The 14,647-nt window shown below is 53.4% G+C and overlaps 1 long non-coding RNA gene across 1 annotated transcript; it reads right to left on the bottom strand.

The window, feature by feature from the left end:
- Positions 1–1,361: 1,361 nt before the first annotated feature.
- Positions 1,362–14,420, bottom strand: LOC126047909 (uncharacterized). Its single transcript, XR_007508729.1, has 3 exons — positions 14,351–14,420; positions 14,182–14,200; positions 1,362–1,615 (listed from the first exon to the last, which is right to left on the bottom strand). It is a non-coding gene; the product is annotated as an uncharacterized LOC126047909 (long non-coding RNA).
- Between the last annotated feature and the right edge of the window lie 227 nt (positions 14,421–14,647).

Raw genomic sequence — 14,647 nt, 5'->3', positions numbered from 1 at the left:
CTTCAACAACTTCTGTCATAACCTGTGCTTGAGACTGCAACGCCTTTTTAAGAGCTTTTGAACTTTAAGAAAAGAGCTCAGAGCTGAAACCCAAACCTCCTCCTAGATTTGAAATTGAAACAAATCTCCAGATTCATCAGCCATCTAAGGTCATCTGTTACTGGTGACAGCACCTCAAGACTTCACCCTGGATTTGGCTCCTGAAGCTGAAAAGGCTCTTAAAAACATTTTGCAAGTCTCTGCCGTGTACCCAGACACTCAGATTTAATCTAGAAGCCAATGCATCAAAACCATAACAAGCATCCTTATTGACAATACCCACCTAACCAGGAGCTAAGAAACTTCCAGGTAGAAATTACCATCACTTCAGATTTCTGGCCAGAAAAAGGTTCAAGTAAAACTTCAGACCCACCTCTCTGATGATTCATCTTCTTCTCTGCTTCCTCCCTATCCCAAAGGGTCCCACAATCCAAAACACACCAAGTGCCCTCCACCTGTTTTTTATATTGCATCAGGCTCAAGAGCCACAGCGGCCGTTGCTTCCCCGCAGCCTCAGTGCTAATGAGTTGTGGAGGTGGTCGTCATTGCACTGGTGGGTTGCAGAGGTCTCCTTGCAATCAAGGCACCCGGTGTGAACCGTGACACACGTGTGTGATTGCTGACCTCTCGTGCAAACGAAGGATGTGCTCATCTCCCGGAGATCTCTCCCAGGGCGTATGGGGGTCGGTATCAAACTCTGGACAGATTCTCCCATTCATTCCCGGCCAGACATCGCGGCAAGACATCGGCAGGGACACGTGCTAGGTGGAAAGGCAAGGGGTCACCTGGGTATCCTCGCAAAGGAGGTCCAGGCGTGGTGGTTCCCTCACCAAGGGCAAGACGAGCTCCCACTAAAGCCCGTACGCTCACAGGGAGGAGACACCTCTGCCATTCGTGGCAGTCTGCGGACAAGCTCCAGGGCTAGCAAATCCCACTCTGTCCCAGGGCAGAGGTGAAAAGGGAGCTGGGAAGGGGAAGAAGGGGCCTTTCTAAAATATCTCTCTTCAACCCGCCCCTCACCCAGCCCCCTGTGACTGGGGCTGTCAGCAGCAGCTCCCTCTGAAGTCCCCTCTTTCATAATCGGCTTCTTTTGATCACACGCTCTAACAGCTGAGGTTCTGTTTAAACGCAAGTGAGGAAAAAAGCAGGTCGTTAAACATGTAGGAAACGTCATTCCTTACCTGCCAGGCACCCTGGGAGGGCAGGGAGAGGGAGGGATGGGGCAGGAGGGAGCGAGAAGCGGGGAGGGAGAAGGGGCAGCTCGGAAAGGATATGGGTTGCACACCATTTTGATGCACCAGTTCCGCGGGCTGGTGGTCTGCTTCAAGCAGAAGAAGACAACTGGGGCCAAGTCGGGGTAGGGGACATCAGGGTCCGGCGGGGAGGTGATTTCCTCATCCTCACCCAGCTCCGGGGAGGAAGGCGGCTGCTCCGGCAGCGGCGGCTGCTCCGAGACCCCCAGATCCACGGGCTCCAGCGGGCAGACGGCGGAGGCGTGAGGGGGCTGCGGGCCTGCAGGCCGGGTGGAGGGAGGCTGAGGGACGTACTCTGCCATGCCAGCCGCAAGCGAGAACCCCTGGAGAGGAGGGGAGAAAGAGAAATGAAACCCACGTGAGGCATCAGCAGCGAGAGCACAGCACGCCCGTGCTCTCCCGGCAAGCTCGGAGCGGGGGAGAGCTGCGGGACTGACGGCTCTGGCAAATGATAAACCACAGTCGCGCTTTGTGCCGAAGCAATTTTAAGCAAAACTCTTTTCTGCCAGTCCATCTCTCCACCAAGACTCCTCCGGCTAGTCCTCTCCGTCGCTGTCTACATCAGCCCTGTACGCCCTGAGACGCCCCGGCACGGTGTTCCACCATCTCAAGGGATGGTGCCGACTCTTTTGGCGACGGCCTGAGCACCTTAACGGAGCACCGCGCTTTGGAACGCAGCCACCCTGCCCTTGCAGTCCTTCACGCGGTCCTGCCAACCCCAGGTCCAGCTCCGCTGCCCCAGGCGTGCCCTCTCCCATCCAGGGATGCGCTGGGCTGGCCGTGTGCCACGCCAGACCGACGCCGGCAAATGCATATGTCAAACCCATACACAACAGTCACTTGTTCAAACAGGGAGCTGTAACGCAAGCTAGAAGCGGGATTAAATATTAAGTGCCCTTTACTGGAGCTTGTGGAGCTCTCCTGTGCCAGGGCTGTGGAATCACTGTGAAGATGGGTTGCAAAAGTTACTCCACTAAGTAGAATGGTCAGGGAGCGTGGGTGGGCCAAGGAAGAGCAGAACAGGTCTCACGCTCGGTAGCACCCAAGTACTGCAAAGCACCGTGCTTTTGCTAAGAACATTGCTTTGCTGGCTGGGTGCAGTGAACGGTGGCCTTGTTCTGGGAAAACGCAAAGGCAAACGTCCATTAAATAGCACAGTGGAAGTGGCTTGTCAACTGAGGAGAACGAAATAAACTCCAAGGCCTGGCTTTGGAGGGGCGTTACAGTGATGCTCTTAGGAAAGAGAGCTTGCCCAAGGACTGCCCGATGGTGGCCCGACGGGCACTTTCTTCCCTTCACCCTGCTGGCATGCTCAAGCATCTGGAGTGCCTGTGCTACAAGTACAGGATTAAAAGCAATACAAGAGCCCTCAGACAGACCACAATACAGAAAGGGACAATCAGCAGCAGGAAAAGATGTCTGTCCATGGCAGAGACCTTGTCTCCTCGCATCCTGGCCATACGTTATCCTCCCAAGGACTTTCCTTAGTTCCCTTCACTTTAGGATCATGCATCTCCGCTGACACTGCTCTCCCTTGGCATGCTGCACCCTTGATGTTTCAGCCCGAGACCCCTGTGATGCCCACACTTCTGGATCCATGATCTCCAGTGCTCTCCACAGCACTCATCTGCCAGGTCTGGCCAACCTTTCCACCTTGGGCTGCAGTCCCCCATCATCCCTGTTAAGACCCTGTGAGCTCTGCCTACCCACCCTGCTCTCTCCGCTCACTGCTTCCAACATGCACTTTGATCCAAAGCTTTGCTTGTTCTTCGAGCCTTGGTATTTGTCAGAACAAAGAGCAGCAAGCACAGAGGTTTAGAAAGCAGACATAGTGTCCCTTAGGGGATAGCACAGAGACTCTTTGAATTCATTACCCCAAAGGCCTGCAGCTATTGGAAGGAAACAGGTATTGTGTCTCCTGACTGGCTTTGGGATGCTGTTCATAATTTTTTAACCCCTGTGACAGAAGTGGCAGCACATCCTTCCCACGACCCAGCACCTCTGTTTTCACCCTCACCAGGTTTTTAACTCTGAGCACCTATGCAAATCCTTGTACCACCTTTTCCATTCCCTATTCCCACCAGCTTCCCATTGCCTGCTCTGAGCTGGCTCCCTTGCAGGCTATTAAGATGCGGTGGCTGAGCCCAGCTTCTTTCCCATTAACAACACGAAGGAGAAAGGTTAGCAGGGACAGCCAGGAGGAATGACTTATTACGGTGCTCAGAGCATCCATGCTGATGAGGGCATGACGATTCCAAACTGCGACGTACAAAGCTTCATAATTAACAATACAACTGAGCAAGGGAATGGGAGAAACAACCTCATCAGCGTTTTCCTGCTTTCCCTCCAAGCAAACATTCAGGGCCTCTTCTGCATCTCACCACTGCCAGATGCAGCTGGGACTTTGGGATGCAGCTCTGCCCATGTCACACACGTGCACAAATTGGGTAGTGGCTGCATCACAGGCAGTTTATCGCTCCAATTTGTGCAGCCCAGAATGGCTCATTGGAGGTCATACAGACACAGAGCTAGGTGAATCCCTTTGGAAGTCCTAAAGCTAAATACAGTCCTTGAATGACAGCTGCCCCACTGGAGATGTGAGTAATACCCCTTTCCTTCCTGACATTAAATCCCACTCTGCCACCCAAGCCAGCTCCAAGGCTGTGATCATGGCATATTTCCTACATTAAGCAGGATTAATATGCTGTTTCAAAAGAGGGAGAGGGGAAACGTGAGCAGTGGGGCACTTCTGAGCTCTTTATGCAGAGTCAGTTGTCCTGCCTCAACTTCAAAGGGGAAGGGAGTGGTTTTCCTGCCAGAGACAGATCCAGGGTGCTCACCACTACCAGCTCAGATGTGGAGGTTGGAATTGGGTATTTCCACTGTTTTGGCCAGGCCAGGCTGCAACTCATGCAATGCTGATATTGTCTCCGGGATTGCAATTACTGGCCTTCCCGTGCCATAGCATTGCTGTGTAACTTGGTTGGAGTGAGCCTATTTAAATCAAAATGACCAAGAGGAATGAGTTTGGCACACACGCACACATCTGCATACGAAGAAAAACATGCCTCAACGGCGAGGCTTCCTACCCAGATGAAAGACAGGAATAGTAAGACCAGACAGGATTATAAGGCTCCAGAACTCGACCTCCCCTTTGTGTAAGCGCTGCTCACTGCGACAAGGGCAATACGCGAGGACAATCAGGTGGTTATGGGGTGGCCAGATGCACGTTCTTCCCACTCAACCGTTTGCTCAGGCAAGCCTATCCCCAGGTGGCGGTGGCAGGCCAGACCCATCAGTGCAGACCAAATCCTCCCCGCCCCTGACTATTATTTTCTGGCCGAACACCCCCCAAATGCCCCAAAACATTCCCCCGCAAAAGTCACAAACCACCGGAGGAGCGATGCTACACCCGCTGCACTTCCCTCCAGGGGAAGGGAAGGTATCTGTGGGCTGGCAGCTCCTCCTGCTTCTCTCCCTGCACAGCCTGCACCAAAGCCTTCCCCGGAGCCAAGTATCGAGTCAGCACTCTTCCTCCCACTCTCCGTCCCCAAGGGCCATTTAAAACCACCACCATCCCGAGCCGAGCCCCTGCTGGTCCTGCATCTGGCACGCACGCCTGCCCCGGACACGTGTGCTGGCGGGGAGCTCCTTGACTTGGCAGGCATGGGAGAAGCCGCCAGCCTCTGGCTCAGCCCTTCCCTGCTTCAGAGAAAGCACCTGATCCTGCCGGACTCCGCTGGGAAGAAGGGAGAAGGATGCTCTGAAACAGCAAGGGAAGTGGTGGACTTAATGAGCAGGGGAGATTGCCTGGGAGAAAAAAGAGGAGATGTCACGGTTCAGGGGAAGTCCTTCAGAGTGGGGGTGTCTGTCCCCAAGGGCCGACGTCACCTCCTGGCACGCGCTGCTCAGAGGGGTCTCTGACGAGACACGCTCCCCTCCAGGGCTGCAGCTGGCATCCCGGGGCCGATAATGCCACGACCTGCCAGGCACGCCACGGTCGACCAAAGTGCCACGAGCGAGCCAGCCCAAGGTGTCCTGCAGGCATCACGCCCCAGCTGAAGCGGTCTGCTGGCTCCTCGCCACCCCTCCTCGGCAGGGGTTTGGGCAGAGGGGGGCCGTCAGGGACGACGGGTGAGGGAGGGCTGGTGGGACCTTTGCAGTGCTCATCCAGGCCTTTCCTGAAAACCTCTAGCCTGCGGACAGGCTAGGGGAGACTATTCCATCTTGCCGGTGGAAGAGCCTTCTGCAGCCAGACGGGAGAGGGAAATACCAGAGAGAGGTCCCCAGAACATCATCCCAGTGCTGGAGGCGATCCGCCCAGAGCCCAGCGGGATGTCTCCACTCCCACGCACGGAGCATCCACAGAGTTCACCTTCCCCACCACCACCCTTAGCCCCGTATCCCTCACCAGCCCACGCTGCCCTGGGACCATCCCTTCCTCCCTGCAGGCTGCTCGCAGGGGCAACACCGGGTCTCGCAGCCGAGATGGAAGTGTGGGGTATATTTCCTTTAAGAGCAGCCTTACATGTATACAGAACCTCCCATCCTGAGGGGACACGAGTCCTTTACGGACCATCCATCTCCATCATTCACCGGTTACCCAGAAGCAGCAGGAAGCGCAGCAGCCCCTCTGTCGCGCTAACGCCCCGCGACACCCTTGCAGAAGAGGGACAAAAATGACACCCTCCAGCTGGCACCGCAGGGGAGGGCAAGACGGCTCCATCGGTCGGAGCAGCACCTGCAGCACACGTATTTATTTATCATCTCCAAACTTCCATCTGAAAGTTGACGAGCATCTTGGGGCATGACTCTTGCGGCTGCCTTCACACAAACCCAGACTTATTTAAGGATGTCTCTGACTGTGCGGCATATTTATGAATGCGTGTGGGTGACCCCACTCGGTAGCTGCGTGTGCGCGTGTGCCTCCCAGGGTGGTCTGTTGTACATGGTTGTGAGTCCGCGTTTGTTTGTTGCTATAAATGGCAAGCACCGGTTGTGTGTTATCTTTGATGCATGCGTCTGGCTGTGGGGATGTGTTAGTCATACAGGTTTCACATTTGGAGCATTCGCAGTGGTAAAATATAATTAGTGGTGCACGGCTCCCTCTCTGCTTATGTTCATCCGGCATCGGCGTGTTTCTCTGCCTGTTCGTGTGAGGCAGCGCCTGCTCTCTTCTGCCTGTACGTGCGTGGAGGTGTATCAGTATCAGTAAGGAAAAGGGTCACTCTTATTAGCAGCTAATTTGAAAGAGGAGCTTTTACATCTCCATCATCTCAGCACCTCCTAATGCAACGGGACATGGCAGAACCCAGCAGAAAGTGTTTCAAACGGTGCCCGGATCCATCGCTCCCAGGTGCCAGCGTGCCTGCGTGCCCCTGAAACGTGCCGTCCGTGCCTGCAGCAGGGCCAGGGTCTCCCGGCTGCCCCGCCTGGTCTAATGCCCACGACCTGTGTTGCCTTTCAGCTGCGCTCTGGGCGATTGCTGTGCCTTATCTCCGCACATGTTATTAACCTCTGCCGGATTTGCTCAGGAGCTTGACAGCCTCCCCCTTCCCACCCTGGTGATTTTGGATCCCTCCTCCTGCTTGGGACGGGGAGCAGAAGAAATTCCCTCATCCCACTGAGCAGGGGAAGGAGCAGCGTGGTCAGCACAGGACGAAACAAAGATAAGCAAACTACGTGTCCTGAAGCCTCAGCAATACCCTGCCTTCAACCCGTACCACAGGCAGCACCCCACAGCTGTAGGAAGAGCAAGCCCAGATCTCCTGGGCTCTCCCACCCGTACCATCACAGCCGATGTCCACCACATCGCTTCCCCCTCGTGTGCCTGGGATAGCCCCGTCCTGGCCATGCCTCTGGTCCCCATCCCTGGCACAGCAATGCAGGGATCTGCTTACACTGCTGAGAAGCCTTTGGCTAAGCCTGAAGGAGATGTTGTGGAGATCAGTAAAGACGTTGCTGGAGGGATGGGGAAAAGGTAAATGATGAGAGAAGAAAAGGCCCAGGAGCAACACGGGCACTTTGGGTTGAGGAGGTACAGAGGCGAAGGAGGTTTCCCAGTGGAAAACCATTACCTGGCCTTAACTATGTGGGGCGTTTGAGACCCAGAGGTCAGTGCTGCTGAAGACCTCAGCCTCACCCCATTGCTCCCCAGCGAATACGCATGCTTGCTTTCAACAAAACGTTTTCCTTTTTGGTGTCCCAAATAAACAGGCACCCAAAAATCTCCTTTTGGGGGTGACTCCCCGCTCTCACAGACCCATCTACGGGGAGGTTCTGCCCCAGAGCCAGTGTTTTCCCTTTCCAATCTGCCCCCATCACTCCCCGCAACCCCCGTGGGTCCGCACCGCTCACAGCGATGTCTCCTCCTCGGGCACGTGGGCACCTTTCACGTGAGCGGATTCCCGTCACGTCCTCTCGCTTAAACCACCGCTTAGCCAAGCTACACGTCTTTAGCACTTAATCCTTGCTCATAAATTAATCTCCCTAGCCCCGTGGTCGTTCCGTGCAGATCCGCGCTGAAAGCTGCCTCTCTCGCCTACCAATGCTCTGCCGATAATGATGTGCCAAGCGCCGCTTCCCCGCAGGGCTGGCGCCCGGGCCGGCCGCAGAGGCGGGCTGCCATCGTGATGTCTCTGTTGCTGGTCCCGTCACGCTGCAAGCCCATGTCTGATGTGCCATCTACCGTCACACCTCGGTCTCGTGGCGTGTGGCGTCCCCTCCCCACCCCTCACCAGGTCCTCAGACCACGTGTTTCGGATTACATTGCCCCCAGATGCATTAGCTTGCATTTTTCCTACGATGAATCCTCATTATGTTATTTTCTGCCTGTCTTTCTGACCTCGCTGGTTCCCTTTGTGTTGTTTTTCTGCATCCCCACTGACAGGCAAAAACCTGTTTTATCATCATCCGAGAAAGTCATTAACATGCTGTTTACTCCCTCCTCCAGATCAGCAATGAAGACGTCAGCTAAGACGGGTCTGATGAGGATGATGAAGAGGAAGACGGTGGTCTCGTAGGCTCCCAGCAACGACGGCTTTGGGGCTGTCCTCACACCCTCAGCCCTTGAGCCAGAATACGAAGTGCTCGCAGGAGAGGCAAAATATGCAAATACCTCGACTGTGCCTCCTGGAGAAGCCCATGCTGGGGGAACAGACTGCAGCTCCTGCCCACCACCAGGGCAGACGGTGCCCAGTGCTGCACCTGCATTGAGAGTGGATGGAAAAAGGCAGCCCGGGGCTGTGGCCAGGCTGGTCGCTCCCACCCGGGCCAAGCCGGCAGCGAGAAGCTCTGCCCTTTCACACCAGCCTTCCCGGACCAACCCCTCTGCTCCTTTTGTCCCAGTCCCAGTGCCCAGCCTGACCCAGTGTCCCTTCAGGACCTGTTGCAGTGAGCGGGTGTAGGAAAGCAGCAGCTCACAAGGAGGTGGGAGACCCCAGGAGACCCCCTGCACCCCGTCACAGCGCAGCGCTGGATGCAACCTCCCACCCCTGCACAAACACCCTCACCCCACCTCCAGACTTTGTCCCAACTCATATCGCTGCTTACATCTGGAGAGGAGGCTCCCTGGGGTGGAAGGGGAGGTGGGAAGAAGCAAGGGAGGAAGGAACACATCTAAAAGGAACACAGTGCTAAGGGATTTGGGGAGCATCATTATATCTTACACCTGTCCCGTCCCTATAAATTACTGTCATCCCCCCCCGTCCCCTGCCTCCAAAGGAGATAATCTGCATAAACCTAGATGCACATTTGGAGCAAACTAACTCTGGCAAAAACAAAAACAGGAAGGGAGCTGAAGCTATGTGGAGTGCGATGATGCCCCAGGCTCTGCCTCTAGAAAGGAGAAGGGATATGGGAGAGAAATGTAGCTATGAAGCTGGGAATCGTCTAGAAGCAGAGAGGAGACAACGCTGGTAGCTCTTCTGCAAAGGCCTATGGGCTGTTCAATCTCAGGTCAGTAGATAGACCGGGACCTTGTGATGGCTCCCTGCATCCCACATGATTTGATTACTGACACTGCTACTCATTTATATAAGCCTGGAAAGTCCCCTTCTCTCCCTGCTGCCACCAGGAGGAAAAAAAAAAACGGAAAAAAAAAAAAAAAACCCAAAAAAAAACCAAAAAACAGAGCAAATCAAAGCTTGGGTGGTTGCTTGAACAGAAATCACTGAAAAGCAGCAAAGACACCAACGCAACCGTATCTGACCACAGACCTGAAATGGACCCCTGTGGTCCAAGTCCAATCCCTTCCCATAGCAGACAACCTTGCAAGCAAACTCAGTCCAAAAGAGTCCACGAAGAGTTACGCTACCCCCCACCTCCCACCACCCCCACTGGCAAACTTAGAGTAGCTTGAAAGGCAAAATAGGAAAAAAAAAAATGCCCAAGGAAGACAAGCAATTGAGGGCATCACCACTGCCGAAACTCCCCGCTCTGGGAGGAGATGAGAGATGATGCTGGGCACACTGCACAGATGCACACGCTGCACACACACACACACTGCAGCAGCAGGAGCAGGATCCCATCCATCCCTGCCAGTGTGGCCTGTAGGAAAATCCATTCCTAACCTCCGTCCTGGAAAGCGACTTAATCGAGCCTGCCAGCGAGACACACTGACCCAGCACCTGAGAAATGTTTAATACCACTAACCCCATCTGTGCTCTCTATACAGCGCTGTTTTTCTAGCCGCGGCCAAACTCTGACACTTCAGAGAAAGGAAACAAAAACCTTCCCGCCCGCCCCCCGCAACGACCACACCACACCAATACTTTCAGCAGCCACATCACAGCAGCCAAACCCCCGGCACTCGCCACTTCACCAGCTACCGACAGCGCAGTCAGCAGCTCCTCTCCATCCCGTTCAACCACACAGCCGTGACGCCGAGCTCCAGTGGTTTCGCATGGCAATGCCCCTTGCTAGCCCTCCCCGGGACACCCCCGTCGAGCTTTACGTCGAGGCGCGATGGAGCGGGATGCGGTGCCTGCGCCGCAGGTGATGGCTATGTCAGAAGCAGAGACCAGCTGCCTTTTTTTCTTTTTTTTTTTTTTTTAATATACACACACACGCACTTGATAAGAGGGGAACAACCTTTCCATTCGGAGGCAGCCCTCCGATCCTGCCTCGGTCACACGGAGACCGGGCTGCTGTACTGCGCTCTGCGGGTGCTGGGAAACGCAAACTACTGCAGAAAACACCAACAAGCAGCATTTCACACCAAGAGCCCGCAGCACCTCCACTCACCCACAGGCTGCAAGGATTGGCATGGACCTGCAAAGGCCCTGGTGGCTGAGCCTGGCTTAGCCAAGAGCCCACCTCCCTCCTGCCCCACCACAGCAGCACACACCGCCGGCCCGAGGCGAGCGACGAGGCATTTTCTGAGATCTCCTCATTGCAATTAGTCCCCGATACACCGGGCTGATTGCTCTTCAGGGCACACCGCAGTGCTTCAAACACGGTGGCCTGACGAGTACCGGGAAAGCGAGGAGTTTATTACCAAGTTAGTGGGTAGATTTATGCAGCCTGAGTTATGATTAGAGGGCTTAAATAAATTTTGTATCAGTATAAGACATTTTTCAAAACACTACGTGATTTCTAAGAGCTTCAAGGTATGCATCTCAGACACAGATGAATAAACTAAATAAGCTGACTATATTAGGTCATGATAAACAACGGTGCACCTCTGCATAACTGGGAAGAAACCTTTACTTTCCAGTAATGAGTTGGGGTTTTGTAGACCTTGAACACTCTTAAAATCAGCCCTATGTTATCCCATCTTACAGATTTAAAAAAACACAGCTAAAGAAATGGTACTGCTTGATCTTGCAGATCCACCTGCACCACTTGATTTCTGAGCCCATCCACGGACCCAGCAGTTTTAGCAAGGCTCTGTGCAAGTGCAGGTGTTCCCCTGCTTGCTTGAATTTGCAGGATTAGGACTTTGATTTAATAGAAGATGAAATTTATTTTAAATCCGTGGCTGGCTCTTTTAAAGAATCCTAACACTGTGTGTGCATGTCATGAGTTTCCAGCTGTAGATACTTGTTCTCTTTGAGAAAAACGAATAAAAATTGGTTTCAACGTTTCCAACCCCCCCCCCCCAGGAAAAAAAGCTGAGCAAGCATACGGCTTCTTTGCAGCAGAGCCGGGGATTGCAGGCTTTTCCCAAAATCAAAGGTGGCCAGGGCTCAGCTTAAGCCACCCTGGTCTGGGCTATCCTGGCGGTGTACCGACAGGGCTGTAACACTAAGCAGGGCTGTAGGCTGGGACCACGTCGTACCGCGTGTGGACACCTGGGTTCTCCCAAACCAGATCAGGCGGCCGGAACGCGGCCAGGCGTGAAGTGGGTTGGTGGAAGGAGGCAAGCAAGCAAGCCCGGCACCAGAGGAGAAGCCAGAGCCGCAGCCAGGGACGCCGGAGCATTATGGGCACTTCAAGGATGCCCAGGGCTGGACCGGCGAGGAAGGTGCTGCTTTTGGTGGGGACGAGGGTGGGAACACAGGAAAGCTCGCCCAGCACTGCGGCTGCACTCTGATAGACCCCAACCCGCCCAGCTGGTCTCTTGGTGGCCAACCAAGGCCACCGTGCCTGCCCAAAAACACCCGCAGGCAAGCGGTGAGCTCCTCGGGAATCAGCATCCCCCTCCTGTGAGGCTTCCCCTCGCTCCCTGCCTCAGCCAGGTCCACGGCCTGAAAACGCTCCTGAGGCAGCAACGAGGGGAGATTTCGTAAGAGAAAACATGAGACGGGTTGGCACACCACCACCCCCCTTTACGATAGGCGCTGTCAGATTGATCCAGGCTTCACAAGGCAAACCCCTCGCACGTGGCAGATCAAAGCTCCCTCCTTGCCCCCCCACCTCTCCTCTGAGATATTCACCACCAGATCTCCTGGCAAGGCACGTGTGCTTCTGCTGGTGCACCGAGGTGGCCAGTGCTTAGACACATGCTTTCCAGCGAGATCTGCAGGAAAACTGCTTTTCCCCACCTTCCTGCTACAGCCAGGACCAAGGCTTTCCCAGAGAGGTACTGCACCCTCTCCCAGCCAGCCTGGTGCAAACGCCCTGCCAGTGGGCAGGGGATCCAGCACCATGCCAGGATTCAACCCTGCCTGCTTCCCGCTGCCCTGGGGAGAGGATCGTGGCACTAGACCTTTGCCGACACTGCTGCCGTTCCGAGGAAGCTCACGTTCGACGCCAATGCCATGAAACTATTACGTTATTTAATGGCGAGAGAAACAAACGCTCCCAGTCCAGCAGCATCATTCCTTGCTCCTGCCTGGGGCTGCGCTCCTGCCCGCACCCGAGGGATGGGGCAGCGCTGGCTGGGGGAGAGATGCTCAGAAGGTGTCCTTAAAATAGAAAGGGGCGGGGGGGAGGGGGGGGGGTGTGGGCAGAAGCAGGGGTCTTGAATTCCTTTCCCAGTGCTTTGAATTCCCTTCCCAGTGCTTTGAATTCAAAGTTTCTTTGCAGGTAGGGTGTTGAGAAGGTAATGAGCTTGCGGATTTCCTTCCACCGATAGAGAAAAGTTTACACGTTGGAGTGAAAACATTGAGGGGTGGGGGTGGGGGGGCGGAGGGTCAGCAGACCCTATCCTTCTTCTGAGATAATAAATCCTCAATCACCAGCCCAAATTTAGGACCAAGAGCTCTGCAATAGCACACAGAAACAACTGAGAATTAACACAGCAGTCTTCTAAGTGACAGAGATACAGAACCACTAGCAACCCCCAGATCAATGAAAAAAACACTTCCTATTAGCAGAAAGAAAATGCAGAGCAAGTTCTGCTTATGGATGTTTACCATTTTTCTTTGTAATAATTTGTAGGGAAATGATGCATGTTGGTTTTTTCTTTCTGTTGGTTTTGGTTGGTTTTTTTAAGCCCCTGATACTTTTTACACAGCTGCTGTTACCAAGAAGCAAAAGGTATCCATCAAGAGTGTTACGAAAACCAGTACTGGCAGAAAAGATGCCAGGTAATTGCCAGTCAACAATGTCTAACATTATTTCTGGTTCTCTTCTTTTTTAATTCTTCTATTTCTCTCCCCCTGACTCCAGCCAACAGCTTTCACTGATGTACAGAAGATGATGCATTTGCTATATTAAAGTACGTCCTATTCCCTGTCCCTTTTCAGACACTTTGGATGTTGCACACGCAATTGAAATGCAACAATAATCATAAACAAAACAAGAAAAGACAATTTATGAAACCTAAATCCAAGATTCAACTCTTGCTTTGCAAAGAAAAAAACCACCCCAAACCCAAGCAGCCCCTAACAGCGAGATGGTTTTAAGAAAAGTTATATATATATACACAAGTCTCAGACAGTTACCTCTCCAGGGAGGAGATTTTGTAACCCTTCCTCTTTCCCACCATCCTTCTCCATCATAACAGGACAAACTAACCAGGGCTAAATTTGAAATTCCTTGGATTATTCACACTCCTTCTATCATTTATAGTCACGTATAAAGAGCTGCTGAATATGTGTGAGAAACACATTCCCTGCTGCAATCGCTCATGGACGTGAACTGCTGGACACACTGTCGTTACCCTTCCACCACCACCCCTGCCCAAAACACACACCAAAATCAATTATTGCTACTTGTTGGGTAAACAGAGGCAGCCTCACATACATGGGCACCGCACACGGACATACGTGTACAGCTGGACATGCACAGAGAAATAACTTTCCTCTCTGGAAAGACAGAATTATTAACATTACAGACATGTCTACCCTCAGCCTTTACTTCTGCCAGAGATGAAACAGGTACGAAACAAAACAGGAATGGTGCAGGTACACGGGTGGGCGCAAGTTTTCTATTAAAAGGACAGCAAAAACAAGTGAAACGAGACAGACATAAGGTTAGCCAGGTGTGCATGCGTCTCACCTACCTTTGCATGGAAAAGAAATCTCCAAGGGAGAAGTGTCCAAGTCAGAGAAGCAAAATAAAATAATAATGAAGATGCTTTGAAAAAATTCCCCCACCAAGGAAAAAAAAAAAAAAGCCCCCCCCACCTCCCCCCCTTGCACACAGGCACACTCACACACAGACACACACACCTCAGCGCCCAGGGGGGGCGAAAAAATAGGAGAAAAAAGATCAGGATCAGCTGAGTGACGGGGAGCAAAGAACCTGCAGGCGAGAAGCGGGGAGTTGTGTTAGATCCGTGGCTGCAAGGACTGAGCGTGTGCAGGAAGGAGATGGTTTAAAAGGGGAATACATGGTAAGAAATTGTGGCTGCTCAGGCTGGAGCGTGAAGCTCTGGAGTCAGAGCGAAAGAAAAGAGGGAAAAAAAAGGACCTCTTCCTTCGCGGGAGGGTTTGGGGGGCTTTGTCTGTGCGCGTGTGTGGTTTTTT

This window comes from Accipiter gentilis, chromosome 18 (assembly GCF_929443795.1).
Source record: "Accipiter gentilis chromosome 18, bAccGen1.1, whole genome shotgun sequence".
In the NCBI taxonomy this organism is placed as follows: domain Eukaryota; kingdom Metazoa; phylum Chordata; class Aves; order Accipitriformes; family Accipitridae; genus Astur; species Astur gentilis.
This window is presented reverse-complemented; position numbering and strand designations above follow the sequence as displayed.